We start from the raw sequence: 16,531 nt of genomic DNA on the forward strand, positions 1-16,531 counted from the left end.
TTGGTGCCTTATTTGCTCTTGTAGTCCCCTCACTCCCTAACTTAGCAAAACACCTCACTCATAGTAAGCAATTGATAAATTTTGTATAAGTGATATGAAAATTTTCCATGGAAAATGGTCAAATCATGGAAAAAATATATATATGAAATCCCCTCATCTCCAAATCATGGCTGAACCAACACACATCCAGGGACTGTTTTTAAAAGTTGAAATTTCAGAAAAAAACATTTTCCCATTGTCCTTCACTGTGCCTGATAATCATTTTGGAAAGTATCCCTTCTCCACAAACTCCACAAAATATCCCTTCTCCACACACACACACACACACACAAACTCTCATATTGGGAAGTTACCTGCATCATCAATCAGATTTGAGTGCTATTTAAAAACAAATAGATCCCTGCACTGATGAATATCTACCTCAGACAATGACTTAAACAATTTTTTTTCAGTCTCCAGAGCTCAATATGTTAGAAGAAGACCTCATCAGTCCCCTATTACATTCACTATGAGTCATTTTCTTTGAGCTAGTCATAATCTCTTGGAACAACCCATGAGCAAATGTCTCCAATTCCTACCCTCAATGCCATATTTGCATTTAAGTTAATCAGCCTGCTCACTCATTCAAATGGAATAGTGATATCAAAGATTCAGCATACTAAAATAGAAAGATAGTATAGTGAGGACCTGGATTCAAATATCACATTTCCTGCTTACTATCTGTGACATTGCAAAAGTTGCATAGACTTCCTGGGACTCAGTTTCCTTATCTATTCATTTTATAGAGGATTTGATTCCAAAGTCCTTTTCTGATCCAGAGGTAGGATCCTATTTTATAGCTAAAGAGGTTTAAAAATAATAAGTAAACCTGAATTTTCTCAGCAACTAAGTAGATGATGAAAGATTCTGACACAAAATCCAGCTTTTATATTATATTAGTCAGAAGTTTTCAGGTTTCCTTTCATAAATAGGTGATGGACCTATGCACCAGAATAAATCTCTTTGTGCTTCTCTCTTTGGGTACCCATCTTCATCTGTCACCTAACATTTCTTGGGACAAGACACTGGAATTATAATGTGGTTACAATAGAACTGGCATTAGATTCAGGAGCTGTAAGTTCAGTTTCTTGTTCTGCCTCATAATAGTGATGTATCCTTTGTTAAGTCACTTTATCTCCTTGGGCCTCGGTAACCCCATATTTAAAATGATGACATTAGACTAGATCTCTAAGATCCTATTTAACTTTAACACCACAATTACCTGAAAGTGCCAACTATCAAAATAAATGGGGAAATACATCTTTGAGTCTGGATGAGAAATACCATGAAGACTAGCACTTTGTATACATCTTATACACCCTAATTATGCAGCAAGGTTTCTAATGACTAATCCTCCTTTGCCCTACCTTAGTACCTGCTCTAATAGTACTCTCACAGTTGCTTATACACTTACTATAAAACTTAACTCTACCCAATAACATTTCAACTTCAAAAATGACTGGTGAATGAATTAACAAGAATTTCAAGGGTGAATATTTTCTTATTCAAACTTCTACAAACAAACTCTTTGGTCACAATTACAGAAACTTGGCTATGGTTAGGTTCTGGACCTAGACATCATTGAATTTTAGTGAATTCTGGAGTTCTGAACCACCACTACAGAAAACTTGGACCTGACTTGTGCAGTCTAGTTTCCTTAGGATTAACATCATCCCATTTTACATATAGAAGTGAGAGCATATGTGAATTATCAAGTCAAGAGTAGCTTTCCTGTGATATAATTGATCTAATGTGCAGGTCCTTTCATTTAGAATTTTAAGAAAGGGCAAGAGGATGATTAATTGTAAATTGACTGGGAAAGAAATTGTAGCCACCAAATATGATTAGACATTTGCCACTCAAGTTTGGAGAGTCCAAATAACATCTCTCATTTTCATTTCTTTAAGGTCATCTTTTTTTAATTACCATTTTAGTCTTCATAACTAATCCACCTTGCTCTTTCTGATATTCCCACTATTCATTAACTTGCAAAGACATGGTTTCCCTGACCTTGCAAAGGAAAAGTTTGATGAAATCACACTGAAAAGTTTAGTGATACTGCCTCAGGATAAAATAAAAGAATAAATGATTACATAGATTATTCTGCATTATTTTTTCTTTTAATCCCCATATCTGAAAAATGTATAAAATTACTTAAGTATTTTTTTACAGTCAATCAGAAAGTTAGAGTTGGAAGGGACCTTAAATAACATTTGACAAAACACATTCACTTTGTAGATGAGGAAATTTAGGTGTAGTAAAGGTAAGTGGAGGCAGTGGACAGCTCAATGATTAGAGCCAGGCCTGTAGAAAAGATTGAAATCTGGCCTCGAATACTTTCTGGTGTGACCCTCTAGGCAAGTCACTTAACCCCAATTGCCTAAGCCTTACCACTCTTCTGCCTTGGAATCAATACTTAGTATTACTTCTAAGACAGAAGGTAAAGGTTTAAAAAAAGTATGACTTGTTCATGGTCCTAAAACTAGGGTCAAAGGTTGGACTTGAGTCCAGGCATTCCTGATATTCAGTCCAGCACTTCAGTCACTCCACTATGCTGCTCACTCAAACTATGGACAACCAGAAACTAAAGGCATACTAAACATCTAGACATCTATCCATATAGTAGGCATATTAGAAAGGGCAAAATGGATTAGTGATGAAGACTAAAATGGCAATTAAGAGAAGAAAGCCTTACAGTAGTAGGGATAAGATGTGTCATTTGGCTCTCCACCTTGAGTAGCAAAAGCCTAACAATATTTAGTGACTTTAATTCCTTTCCCAGACAATTGCGAATTAATCTTACTCTTCCCCTTTCTTAGAATTCTAAATGAAGTTATATACTCAGTAAATCAATGGGATTCAATATATCCAAGAAGGTTAGCTTCAAAAGATTTAATAATAATAATAATAATAACAATAGGAAGCATTTATATGGTACCTACTATATTCCAGCTACTGTGCTAAGCATTTTACTAATATTATTTCATTTGATTGTCCCACCAACTCTAAGATGTAGGTGCTATTATTAACCCCATTTTGCAGATGAAGAAATTGAGAGAAACAGAAGCTAAGTGACTTGCCCAAGGTCACAGAACTAGTAAGTAACTAAGGTAAGAACTGAACTAAGGTCTTCCTGATTCCAGGCCCAGCACTTGAATGCTTTATACCACCTAGCTCCTTCCATGGAAGTTGCCTTATAATCAAAGTGTTAACCAAAGAAAAAGTAAACAAGTTTCTTAGTCTCGGAGCATCTATGGGATAGACCATTGCTTGAATAAACATTACTGCAACTGGAGAACTCTCTGAGGAATGCATCATTATTAATATATTTGAAATTTAAGAGCAAACAGAAAAATGACATGTGCCCTGGTAAGTGACACTAAGCTATTCATTGTGTGCCTTCTCCTAAGTTTTGGGTCTCACTGTGAATCCCAAAGCAGTCCTTTGCAAGAGGTAGGCTGTTGAAGTAGGATTTTATTCTCCATCTGAATCTTCACAATAGATGCTGAATTTGTCCCAAAAGGACTGAATTTCATTCCAAGCATATTACATTAAGAGTATTGAGAAGATCAATGAGAGAGATGATAATCCCATTCCAAACCATAGGAAGTTTCATTTTTACCAAAAATATTAGCTTCAAAGAATATTATATACACTGAAGGAAAACAATAGTAGCCACATCACTAAAGATTAGCATGGTAAAAAAGCAAATCATACTACTATACTTTTCCCCTGAACTAAACCATGCTAATGATGCCAGCTGTATATTCTTGGTGTTGGTATTCATGAGGATGTCAACATAAGCTGTTTGTACTAAGGGTAAAAATGGCAACATATCTCATTTTCACTATCTTATTCTCACATTAAATGGCCACAGTACAAACAGTAAATCTAACTGGCAATATAGGTCTAAATTATTTGCATTTAATGGGTTTTTCCCTCATTTCTTATTTCTCAGAAATATTCTGTTCTTGAAAAGTGGGGGAAAAAATAAACATTATTAATTTCACATCTTCTCATTTTTTCATTCTGTCCCAGGTTCAAAAAATCTAGAAAGTTATTTTCTTACTCTATTTTGAAATTTCCCTCAGGATTCACTATTTCTATAAAGCCTTCTAAAAATCATCACATTATATCTTCAGCTAACAAAACCGAGCATAGAGTTATACAAGTCCAAGAAAATTAGTAAATCTCTGATGTAACTAAATTCTACTTACTGTCATAAGATTCAATCAAATCTTTTATTTCCTTTTTCTCATATAATACTGATCTAGCATGTGCCATAAAATAATTTAGAATGGAATCTGGAATTTTACAAAGACTAAGGGTTTTGTTTTTTTAAGTCATTCCTTAAATAAGGATAATAGTAAGAATAATTCACATTCCTACCTGGTTATGGTCTCTCCCTCCTTTCAAATGATATTTTATATATATATATATATATATATATATATATATATATATGTATGTGTGTGTGTGTATTCATTGGAATGTTATATCTAAGCTATTAGTAAAATGTAAGCTTTCTGAAAATAGGGTATGATTTCCTTTTTTAAATATATAATTAATATCTCAAACATAGTTTTGCACATATAGGTGTTGGTTGGTTTAAATTTAATTTCTGTAGACTAACAAAGCATTTTCTTTCAAAAACATTATCAAGTAGGTACGACAATTATTAATATCTCCATATAGGAAATTCAGTCTAGAAAAAGTTGTGACTTGCCTATGGTTGCCCAAATCTTGAATGTCACAGAACAGTGGAAGTAATAGACTTTAGGATACTATAAATAGATTGTATGTAGGCACCAGTTAGTGAGAGGCAAGAATGTTAGAGTTGAGAGAGAAACTAGAAGAATAATGACTGTTGAACATAATTCTTCTCTACCTTCCAGAAAAATGATTAAAAAATATGGAAAGGATCAATGAAAGGCAGGAGTCAGAGAGAGAACGGATTTCTGCTGTCTTAAATTTGCATAGCTATCTTGGAATAGGACAAACAAAAAAGGGTAATCCTTAAAGAATAATTAATGATGTGTACAATTATGGATGTAATTGTTTACATCTATTTTTAACTTGATAAAAGTTGATTAGGTAAAAAAACAAAATTAAAAAATTATTAAACATAACAGAACAATGAACTGAGAAAGGAAACTTGAGGAACACTACTAGCTCACACTATTCCTAACTGTCCATTTCAAGAACTTAATAGAAAATGAGTCAAGGTATAGAAACCAATCTAGGCCAACAGCAGTTCTGTGATCTATGAAGCTAAATTGAAGAAAAAATCAGTCATTCAAGGGATTTCTGACCAACTGAAAGCCACCAGGGCAGGTAGTATAGAACTTCACATAATGGGTATTTTTGAGCCACTGAGAACTGACCACAGAGGTAAAGACTGCATTGTCATGTTTCCTTCCATCTCACAAATACTAAAAGTTTCTAGGTCACCACGTACCCTGTTTCATCAATGGAACGTTCACATGTCATGTAGCTATACAACTTATTTTTCAGTACAAGTTAATCAGGAGGTCTTTGAACACTAGGTTGATCCTGACCTGATTGTATTCATTTTCTGTAACCTGTTGAGGGAGGAAACTATTTCAGTCTAGACTGCCTTAAAAATAAAAGAGGATACAATTACCAAAGAAACTATACACTTGATGGGGGCAAAAATAGCCATTTTCAATTGACTTTTCTTTACTACATTTTATTTCTAACATTATTTGTTGATGTTAGACTTTAAAGCTGAACAATATTTAGAAAAATGAACAAAAAAAAGCATAAAAATTATATTTCCCAACTATCAATGTTCTCAATGAGAAAGAAAAATACTATAAAAGAATGAGATATGGCAATGCCTCTATATTTGATTTATCTATTATGGTTCATTAATATTGAATTATGCATATACATATCCAAGGAAGCGGAGAGGTTTTATGAATCATTTTCTTTTCAGAAGAAAAGGAGACCTTCCTACTTTATCAGCTTACATGAAAAATTGGGAAAATAAGAAAGGAATCTTTCCAGTCAACAGTATACTCCAAAATCTGAGAAAGTCATTGACTCATACAATCTGACTGGCAAAGATTGATAACCTAAAAAGCAAATCCACTTATTTTACCATCAGCTATGCTTTATTAATTGCTCTATATTAAACTACATAGTGTAAGATTGATAATATTTGGATTGAACTCATTTATGCAAACTACAATGTGTTCTGTTGTCATTATTCATACACTCATTTATCTTGGTTTGTGGTTAACTTTCTAAAATAAAAATTAACTAATCCCACCTGAGCATGCGCAGACACAATTGTTCAATCACTTGTGACTCAATTATTCCTTGATTTGTCTTTTTTTAAGTGAGGAGAATAAAAAAGAAATAATCTGATGGGAAAACTAATGACTAAAGTATCTGCTTCATGGTTTGAACTGTTTACAGCTAGAATAAAATATAATTTTTAAATATTTTAAGTGCAAAAAATTTCAGATTCTACTATCTGCTTCTAATTTAAAATTGGGTGTACAGATGAATTAAAAAAACACAGAATAAAACTAAGAAGCATGGCAGTTCAGAAATGAAAAATATACAGCTGCAAGATAATTCTTCACAAAATCATATATGCAAGTAAGAATAAACTTTTATTAGGAGAAATAGTCATACAATATTAAAGTTATCATGGTATGTTGGGTAGGGTGATATACTTAGAGTTGATAAGGCCTCTAATATTTACTACCTAAATCATTGTTGAAGTCATTTAAGCTATCAGAGCTTCATTTTCCTTAACTATAAAATATGGACGATAATACCTGTAGTACCTACCTCACAGGGTTATTTTAAAGTTCAAATGAGATAATGGATATGGGCACCTATATAAGCTTTAATATCTATTCATCTAAATTATTATTATTATTGTTACTCTTCTGTAATTGTAATAAATTGTTATTACTTCCATGACCCCAAGCATCATTTTACCAAGTATGTCAACAAATTCCTAAAATTCTACTTTAATAATATAAAGAATTCTTACCTGGAATTGAGTCAAATTTATAAACATGAGCCATCCCTCAATTGATAAATAGTTAAAAGACATGAATAGGCATTTTTCAGAAAAGGAAATCAAAGCTATCAATAGTCACATTAAAAACTCTATAATCTATTGATTGGAGAAGTCAAAATCAAAACAATTCTTTAGTACCACCTCATACCTATCAGATTGGCTAAAATAATGGAAAAAAAAACTAATGACAAATTCTAGAGGGAATGTAGAAAAATGGGTACACCCATGCCTTATTGGTGGAGTTGTGAACTGATCCAAACATTCTGGAAAACAATTTGGAATTATGCCCAAAGGACCCTAAGATTGCATAGCCTTTTAGCCAGCAAGACAACTATTATGTCTACATCCCAAAGGGATCAAAGAAAAGAGAGAAAGACATTATATAAAAATATTTATAGTAGCTCTTTTGTTGTGGTAAAGAATTAGAAACTGAGGGGATATCCATCAATTGGAAAATGGTTAAACAAAATGTGTTATATGATTGAGATAGAATACTATTGCAATTTAGTAATGACAAAAGGAATGGTTTCAGAAAAACCTGAGAACTATATGAACTGATACAAAGTGAGCAGAACCAAAAGAACATTTTATACAAAAACAGCATAGCATGAGAAAGACTTAGCTACTCTGATCAATACAATGATCCAAGACAATTCCAGAGGACTCACACTGAAAATGTCATCTACTTTCAGAGAGAGTATAAACTGAAGAATACTTTTTTTACACTTTCTTTGCAGTTTTTGATCTTCATTTCTTTTTAAGGTTTTCTTTTTTGGCAACATTGCTAATATGGAAATGTTTTGCATGAATAATTGATATGATATTGTTTGCCTTTTCAATGGATGGGAAAGGGGAAAGAGGGAGGGGAAGAATTGTTAATAAGTCCTTTTTAAAATAAATGTTAAAAATATATAAAAATTTTAAAAAAGAAACTAAGGGAGTGAAATAGAGTAAAGAGTAATATTTTACCTACTTATGTAATCATTATCATCTTTAAAGACATTTGGATTATTATAGATGTCTCTATGATATTGAAATATGTTTGTTTTTCATTTTTTCAACTTAAAAACTCCAATTTAAAAACTTTTGTTGTCAATATATCTAATTAAGGCAGATTTCCTCCTTTTAAAAAATTTTTAAAGAATTCTTGCCTAATTCATAGAGATGCTGAGAGTAGTGAGATAGAGTTTATGTGCATAGTTGTTCTTATACATATAATATGTGAGTAGCTGGATGGCACTTGTGGATAGAGTCCTGGGCTCGGAGTCAGGAAGACTCATCTTCCTAAATTGAAATCTGGACTCATACACTTAACTAGCTATGTAATCCTGGGCAAGTCACTTGACCCTCTTTGCCTCCGTTTCCTCTTCTATAAAGTGAGCCAGAAAAGGAAACGGCAAACCATTCCAAGATCTTTACCAAGAAAACTCCAAATCAGGTCACAAAAATTCAGGCATAACTTAAAGTGATTGAGCAACAACAAAGGTGTATGTTTGCATGTTGTTCTGAAGATGAAAAGCACTTAATGACCATGATTTCTGCCATTACTCTGGAGAAGTTTTAGGGGTAGTCCTCAAGCTAATGAGATTTGTTTCTAGAATAGAAAAGGGGTTCAAAGGTGGTCTGGAATTAAAAATCAAAGCTAAAATCTATTTTCTTTCTGAGTCAGATTTGTGGGAGACAAATAACTTAATGATGGAAATCAAATTACTCTGAATAAAGTCATTGAGCCTGTGCTACAAAGCAAATAAGATTTCAGAGTGTCATGTGCTTTCATGAAAGTTTTTCACAACAAATTAGGATAGTACAGGAAAGGAAAATAACAATTTTTTCTTTGTAACTGAGATATTGGAACAATTCAGTAGAACTATTAACATTGGAATTCCAACTAATTGTGATTATAGAAAAAGTCAATTGAGGCTAGGTGTTTTAGACTCTGCCAATAATAATTTATAGTAAATGCTAGATAGGAGTAGCATCTTAGGTATTGGGTAAGCACTTCAATAAAATATGGAGTACAGAAGTATCTTTATGGGTTTTTTTTTCTATAAATTTTAAGCTATTAGGAGATTGTTGATCTTCTTTAATCTAATCTTGTCCAGACTACAGAATACATTGGATGGCCATTTCCTTGAATTAGTACACCAGTCTATATAAATAAAAGTGACAAGTACTATAAATGTACATTGAATTGTGTCTAGACTTAAAGAAGAATGAGGTGGGCTATATTTCTGAAATTGGTTTGTGTTTTTAATGATCCCAAGTTGCTCTACATGGCTTTGTAAAAACATAAATGTTCTCTCCAAGATACTGTAACTTGTGACACTAAATTGCAAGTAACCCCTGACAATAGAAAAACAACTTCTAGGCTCAAGAGGAGGAAGAGTTAAAAGGGGAAGGAAAGGGGAATAAGTATTTATATAGTACTTTCTCTGTGCCAGGTATTAGTGTGTCCATTTTACAGCTAAGGAAACTGAAGCAAAAAGAGTTTTAGTGATTTGCCCACGATCATACAGTTAATATTTAAGGGCCAGATTCAATCTCAGATGTTCCTGACTCCAAGTCCAGCACTCTATTTGCCATACCAATAAATACTTCTGTAGACATTAGAGTTTTTCCAATGATTAATTATGCCCAAGAAGTATAAATGAAGAAATGTGTATTCTGAAAAAGAGGTGTCATATATCAAGAGTGAGGCACAACACTATTAGGCTATTGCGCTATAAGAAATGATAAGGATGTTTTCAGAGAGAAAAAAAACTAGGAAGACATACAAGAACTGAGATGCACAGTGAAATGAGCAGAACCAAGAGACCAACATACACAGTAAAACAATATTTTACAATGGTCAATATAAATGACAGCAATTCTCAGAAATACAATGATCCAAGATAATTCCCAAAGACTTCTGATGAAAAATGCTATCCATGTCCAGAGAAAGATTGATGGAATCTTAATGGAGTTTGAAACATAAAAATCTTTTCTTTATATTATTCTTGTTTTTGTTTCTAGGCTCTATTTTCCTTTGCAACATGGTTAACATGGAAATGTTTTACATGACTCCACATGCATTAATCTATATCAAATTGCTTGTTTTTCAAAGAGAGAGAGGAAGAGAATTTGAATTTAAATTTTTTTTTAATGTTAAGTTTTTTGCTTACATGTAATTGAGAAAAGTAAATTTAAAATAAAAAAGTGAGGGGTAACATACAACTAGAGTGATCTCCTGATGCCCACAGATTATAAAAGGACCTCAAAGAAGATCTCTGGCACTCAGAATGCTTTGTCTGTAATGGACATATGAAAGAATATGGACTAAAATCACTCAGGATGGAAAGGTATAATTAGAGTGTATAACTGGAGGGAATACCTATATGGATCAGGTTAGAGACTCACTGAAACACTGAAGAGTCCTCTCTCCTTCTAGCTAACACTATCCATACTTTTAGCTTTGTAAATTTTGCATCATTATCTTGTTTTTCAGCAAATAAGATTTCAACAAAATGTTAATCAAATAAAGGGCTTAGCATGGAGCAAACTATTTGGCAACACATTCTACTTCCAGCTGATCCTCACCACATATTAATTCAGATACTGTCAACCACTATTCATGAGGCACATTGAGGATTATTAGTTATAGCATAAGGAGAACAACAGGAAAGAATATATAACACTCAAATTGATCCAATTCAGCACCTTCTGTACTGAAACGCTTTAGTCACTAACACAAACAGAACTGTCTTTTTTAAGTCTACAATGAAACTCATGTTGTTATTGGAATTTGGGGCTCTAACCCCTGAAGAGATTATTTAGTATGCTAAACCTCAAGGGGCATCTTGTTAATTAATGTTTGATCAAATTTTTCTAATGAATTAGAATGTGTTAAAAATCAAGCCCAGTGGGTTTTTCAGCATCTTTAGGAAGTCTTCCTCCATTAGACTGTAAGCTCCTAGAGGGCCACGACTGTCTTTTTTTTTTTTCTTTTTCAAATTGTATCTTCAGTGCTTAGGAGAGTGCCTGGCAAATAGTAGGTGCTTAATAAATGTTTATTGACCACTGTCACCATCTAGTGGAAGCTTCCATTATTGCAGCCCCAGTCTGGAGGTTGGGATAGAGCAGGTAACAGATTCTGAAGCTAAAGTGTTGGAAATGGAAAGTGTGTCTTCAGCATAAGGAATTATTACTAGAACAGCATATGACTGGCTATCTGGCATTAGAGAGGAGAAGAACCCACTTGCCTTCTCTACTTGATGCCTCTGATTCCACAGACCTTGTTAACCTTATGGTAAATTCCCATGATAAGTTCATAGACATGCCTGAGCTTTAAGTAACAATTGTAAATGATACAATATAATATAATATTTATTTTGTTATTGTGTACTTATATTTAATACTATAATAAATTAGAAATAATAAAAAAAATCAAGCCCAGTGGGGAAGATAAAGTTTAAAAAAGATTAAAAACAGACAAGAAGAACATGCAGTAAAAAAGTAATGAAAAGTATTTTCACAAATACCACCAAAAAAAGGATGGAGGTTTAAAAATGAGTTCTAAAACACATTCTCAATCAATGACTGGTCTTGTTTCTAGGTCTATCAGTTTTCTAAAAGACTTAATTAGATAGATAGATAGCCATAACAATATTGAAAGCTTATTTAAAATATAATTAAAATATTGATGTTTTAATGTCAACTATATTTGTACACGTATACCAACTAAACTAAAATTTAAATTGTGCTCTTATAACCCTCCAATAAATTGTTACTCTTCAACAAATCCTTCTTCCTATTGTCTAGGGCAAAGTCTGATTTATCACACATCAATTACCTTCATTTTCTTCTCTAGACACATTTTTGTTACCATTTATTTTTGCTTTTCTAACATATAACAATATGTAACAAAATATTAAAATTATTTGTTATAAATTATATAATGAATTAAAATAAATATATGTATTCAAAAGAAACAAATTCTCTCATTATCTAGGTCCAAATATTTGTCTCATTCTTTTCATTTCCCTCCCTTTCACCCCTCTCCTTACTCAAGAAGAATTTGATATAAGTTATATAGGTTAATGTGATATATTATTATTATTATATAATACCTATTTTCCTTTCATCATATTGTGAAACAAGATACATATTGCTTACACCAAAGAAAAATTCACAAAGAAAATAAAGTGAAGAATGGTACATTTCAATCTGCGTTTTGGACTCTGTTCCTTCTGTGATAGATGACGATGATGGGAGTGGCTTTGCCTGGATCCTCACCTTGTTGATATAGTTTTAAAACTTGAACTTAGTGACCAGAATAGTCAGTAAAACTAATTAGAATATAAATAGGAATAGAATAGGATTAGGACACCAATTCCTAATAGAATAGGAAAATTTATGCTTTAGTTTGAGGGTGTGAGATGGAGAGGAAGTAGAGATGATTTTTAATTGAGAAATCCTGCTTATTACTTTCTAATCAGAATGATAATGTCTAGATCAGTATCCTTTCAGATCATTTCAACCACCTTTTATAAGCGCCTTTGTGCACCTACCAAATTTTAAAAATAATTTTATTGGTATATTTTTATTTGATATCATCTCTCTGATCTTAGGTATGTTATCTCAGTATTAGTTCAGTGTTCAGTTAATACTGGATATTAGGCCCTTATCAGCTATTTAGTGCAAAGATTTCCCTTCTAATTAACAGCTTCCTTTCTTATTCTAGTTGTATTAATTTCATTAGTGGAAATCCTTTCTACTTCTTGTCATTGAAAATATTTATCTTATATCTTGTGATTGCCTTTAGTGATAGAAGCAGCTAGTGGTATAGTGACTAGAGCACTCAGCCCAAAATAAAGAAGACCTGTGTTCAAATCCAGCTGTGGACACTTTTTAAAAGTTCTGTGACCCTAGACAAGTCATTTAACCTATTTGCCAGTTTCTTCAATTAAAAAATGGTTATAATACATGTGCCTACATTTCAGAGTCATTGTGAGATTCAAATGAAATATTGTAAAAAAGCATTTAACACAGTGCCTGGCATATAATAGGCACAACATAAATGCTTATTTCTTTCTCTTCCCCCTTCTTAACCCACATTTGTTTAAGAGTGCTTTCTCTAGTTATAGTCATAAAAGTTACTTAGCCTGTTCCTTTTAAATATTTTTTCTTGTTTATCACTTTAAGGTGACTTCTATTTTTAATTATTTTATTCATGATTTAAGATATCTTACTTGGAAGCAGTGTGGTATAGTGGAAGCATACTATGTTTGACTTCAAAGGACCTAGGTTCAAATACTGGTCCTGCCACTCTATGACCTGAATTAAAACATTTTGCTTAGATTTCATTTATAATTCTATCCCCTTTCATGACCCAGATAACTATCTTTTAATATCTTTAGGCCTCAGTTTCTCTATCATCTATAAAATGAAAGGGTTAGACTAGATAGCCTTGAGGTCTCTTCCAGCTCTAAATTTATTAACCTATTTTTTTTTTACCAAAACTAATGTCTTCCAAATTTGCTTTCCATTTTCCAAAAGAGTTCTTGACAAATAAAAAAATCCTCCCCAAGCAATTTATGTTTTTATGTTTAACAAATGCTGGATTATTAAATCCAATATCAGAATCCAAAATTCTGATCCGTGTTGATCCTGTTCCAATGACATTTTTTTAACCAACACTAGTTTTGATGATTGCTGTTTTAAAGTAGACTTTAAACTTTAAAATACTATTCCCCTTTCATTCCTTCTTTTATTTTTCATTATTTCCCTGGAAATTCTAGGACCTTTATCCCAACAAATGGTTTTTATTACTGTCTTCTATATTGCTATAAAGTATTCCCTTGATTGTTTGGTTGGTTTGTCACTAATCTATAAATTAATTTTGGTTTATTATATTTAAACAGCCCAAAGCAAACCATGAATATTTCTGCTTTATTTCTTTTAACAAATGTTTTGAAAATGAAGTTATATAGGACTTTAGTATGCCTTAGTAGATTGACTCCCAAATGTTTTTATACATTATGTCATTTTTTAAATGACATTTTCTTTTCTATTATTTCCTCCTGGATTTTTGTTATTGCTATTTAGAAAACACCATTTACTTTCATGAGCTGACTTTATATTCTGTTACTTTATTGAAACTATCATCTCATTCTTACAAATTTAAATCAGACTTTGGGATGACAGAAATAAAAAAAATATTTAGATTGAAAATGTATGGATAAAGGACAGCTATGTGGCTCAGTGAATAGAGAAACAGGTCTGCAGTTGGGAGGTCTTGGGTTCAAATGTGACTTCAGACATGTCCTAACTGCGTGACCCTAAGCAAGTCCCTTAACCCCAGGTGTATAGGCCTTACTGTTTTTCTGACTTGTAACTGATACTTAATATCAATTCTAAGATAGAATTTAAGGTTTTAAGAGAAAAAGAAAAGAAAATGTATGGAGAAGTGGTACTAAGAACTGAGGAAGACATAATCCCTGTCAGCTTTGTCCTGCTTATAGTTTAGTCATTTCTTCTTTCATATACTTCTAAAAAATATTTACATCTCACATATATTTAAAATATTGAAGGTTTACATCCTCCTATAATTTACTTTTAATTTTTTATGAATTACATGTAATAAATTTCTACATGAGTTTTCCTAACTCATAATTGAATTTTGATTGATTGATTGAATTTATTTCTCTCCCTCCCTCCCTTCCTTTCCCCCTTCTGGTGCTGGTAGGCTATTCAATCTGGTCTATACTTATTTTACCATGCAAAATGTATTTCCACATTGTTCATTTTTGTGAATAATCATAGACCAAAACCCCACAACATATATAAAAATAAACAAGCAAAAAATTGTATACTTTCTGACTCCAACAGTTCTTTCTCAAAAGGTGGACAGTATTCTTTGTTATAAGTCCCACAGAATTGTCCCCTATGGTCACTGTATGGCCATTAATAGCTAAGTCTATTGCAGTTGATCATTCCACAATATTGCTGTTACTGTGTACATTGTTTTCCTGGTTCTTCTTATTTTGCTCTGCATCAGTTCATGCAGGTATTTCCAGCTCTTTCTGAAATCATCCTGTTCATCATTCCTTAAAGCACAATAGTATTCTATCACCATCATATACCACAATTTGTTCAGCCATTCTCCAGCTGATGGACATCCCTTTAATTTCCAATTCTTTCCACCACAAAAAGAACATCTATAAATGTTTGTACAAGTAGGTCCTTCCCCCCAACCCCCCTTTATTTATCTCTCCAGCATACAAGTCTAATAATGGTACTGCTGGATCAAAGGGTATGCATTGTTTTATAGCCCTTTGGGCATAATTCCAAAATGCCTTCCCAAGTAATTGGATCAGTTCATAGCTCTACCAGCAATGCAACAGTGTCCCAATTTTACCACAAATCTCTATCATTTATCATTTTCCTTTCCTGTCATATTAGCCAGTTTGATAGGTGTGAGGTGGTTGCTCAGCATTATTTTAATTTTCATTTCTCTAATCAAAAGGAATTTAGAACATTTTTTCATGATTATTGATAGCTTTGATTTCTTCACATGAAAACTGCTTATTCATATCTTTTGACCATTTGTCAATTGGGGAATGACTTGTATTTTTTTTATTTGATTTAGTTCTTTAATATTTGAGAAATGAGACCTACATCAGAGAAACTCGTTATAAATTTTTTTCCCAGTTTGTTGTTTTCCTTCTAATTTTGGTTGCATTAGTTTTGCCTGTACAAATCTTTTTAATTTAATATAATCAAAAGTATTCATTTTATATCTTGTAATATTCTCTATCTCTTGTTTAGTCCCTCATAATTTAGATAGATGCTATGGTACAAAGGAAAACATGCTGAACCTAGAATCAGAAAAATTTGGATTAAAATCTCATTTCTAACACTTGCTATGTGGCTATGGGCAAGTTATTTAGTCTCTCTGGGGAAAAAAAAGTTCTCCTTTATCTTTAAAAAAAAGAACAATAGTATTTATAATACCTACTTCATGGGGCTTAGGTGAGTCTTAAATGAAACAAAGTGTTTTATAAACTTAAAAAGAGTTAAACAATCTCAATAATTTAACTATAATCAATTATTTGTCTCTGTAGGCAGATTTCAATCAGAGACTATCAAATAAAAGCTCTTGCAAAAAATATTGGACCTGTATTTCTACTCACAAGGAGATATATTTAAAATATCCTTATTGTTGAATTTGTCAAAATATCGTCAAACACTAGTCAAGACTATAAAACTAAAATTAAAACAAAAGCCCCTTTCTAGTCCAGTTCCTCCACTCATTCATTATGTGACCTTAATCAAGCCATTTACCAACTCTAATATTTGGTTCTTTAAAATGAAGGAATTGAACTTGATTATCTCTCAAACTCCAGCCAGTTCTGGAGTCCTATGAGACTTTGGACAAGTCTCAACACAGTT

This window comes from Monodelphis domestica, chromosome 2, assembly GCF_027887165.1.
Source record: "Monodelphis domestica isolate mMonDom1 chromosome 2, mMonDom1.pri, whole genome shotgun sequence".
In the NCBI taxonomy this organism is placed as follows: Eukaryota; Metazoa; Chordata; class Mammalia; order Didelphimorphia; family Didelphidae; genus Monodelphis; species Monodelphis domestica.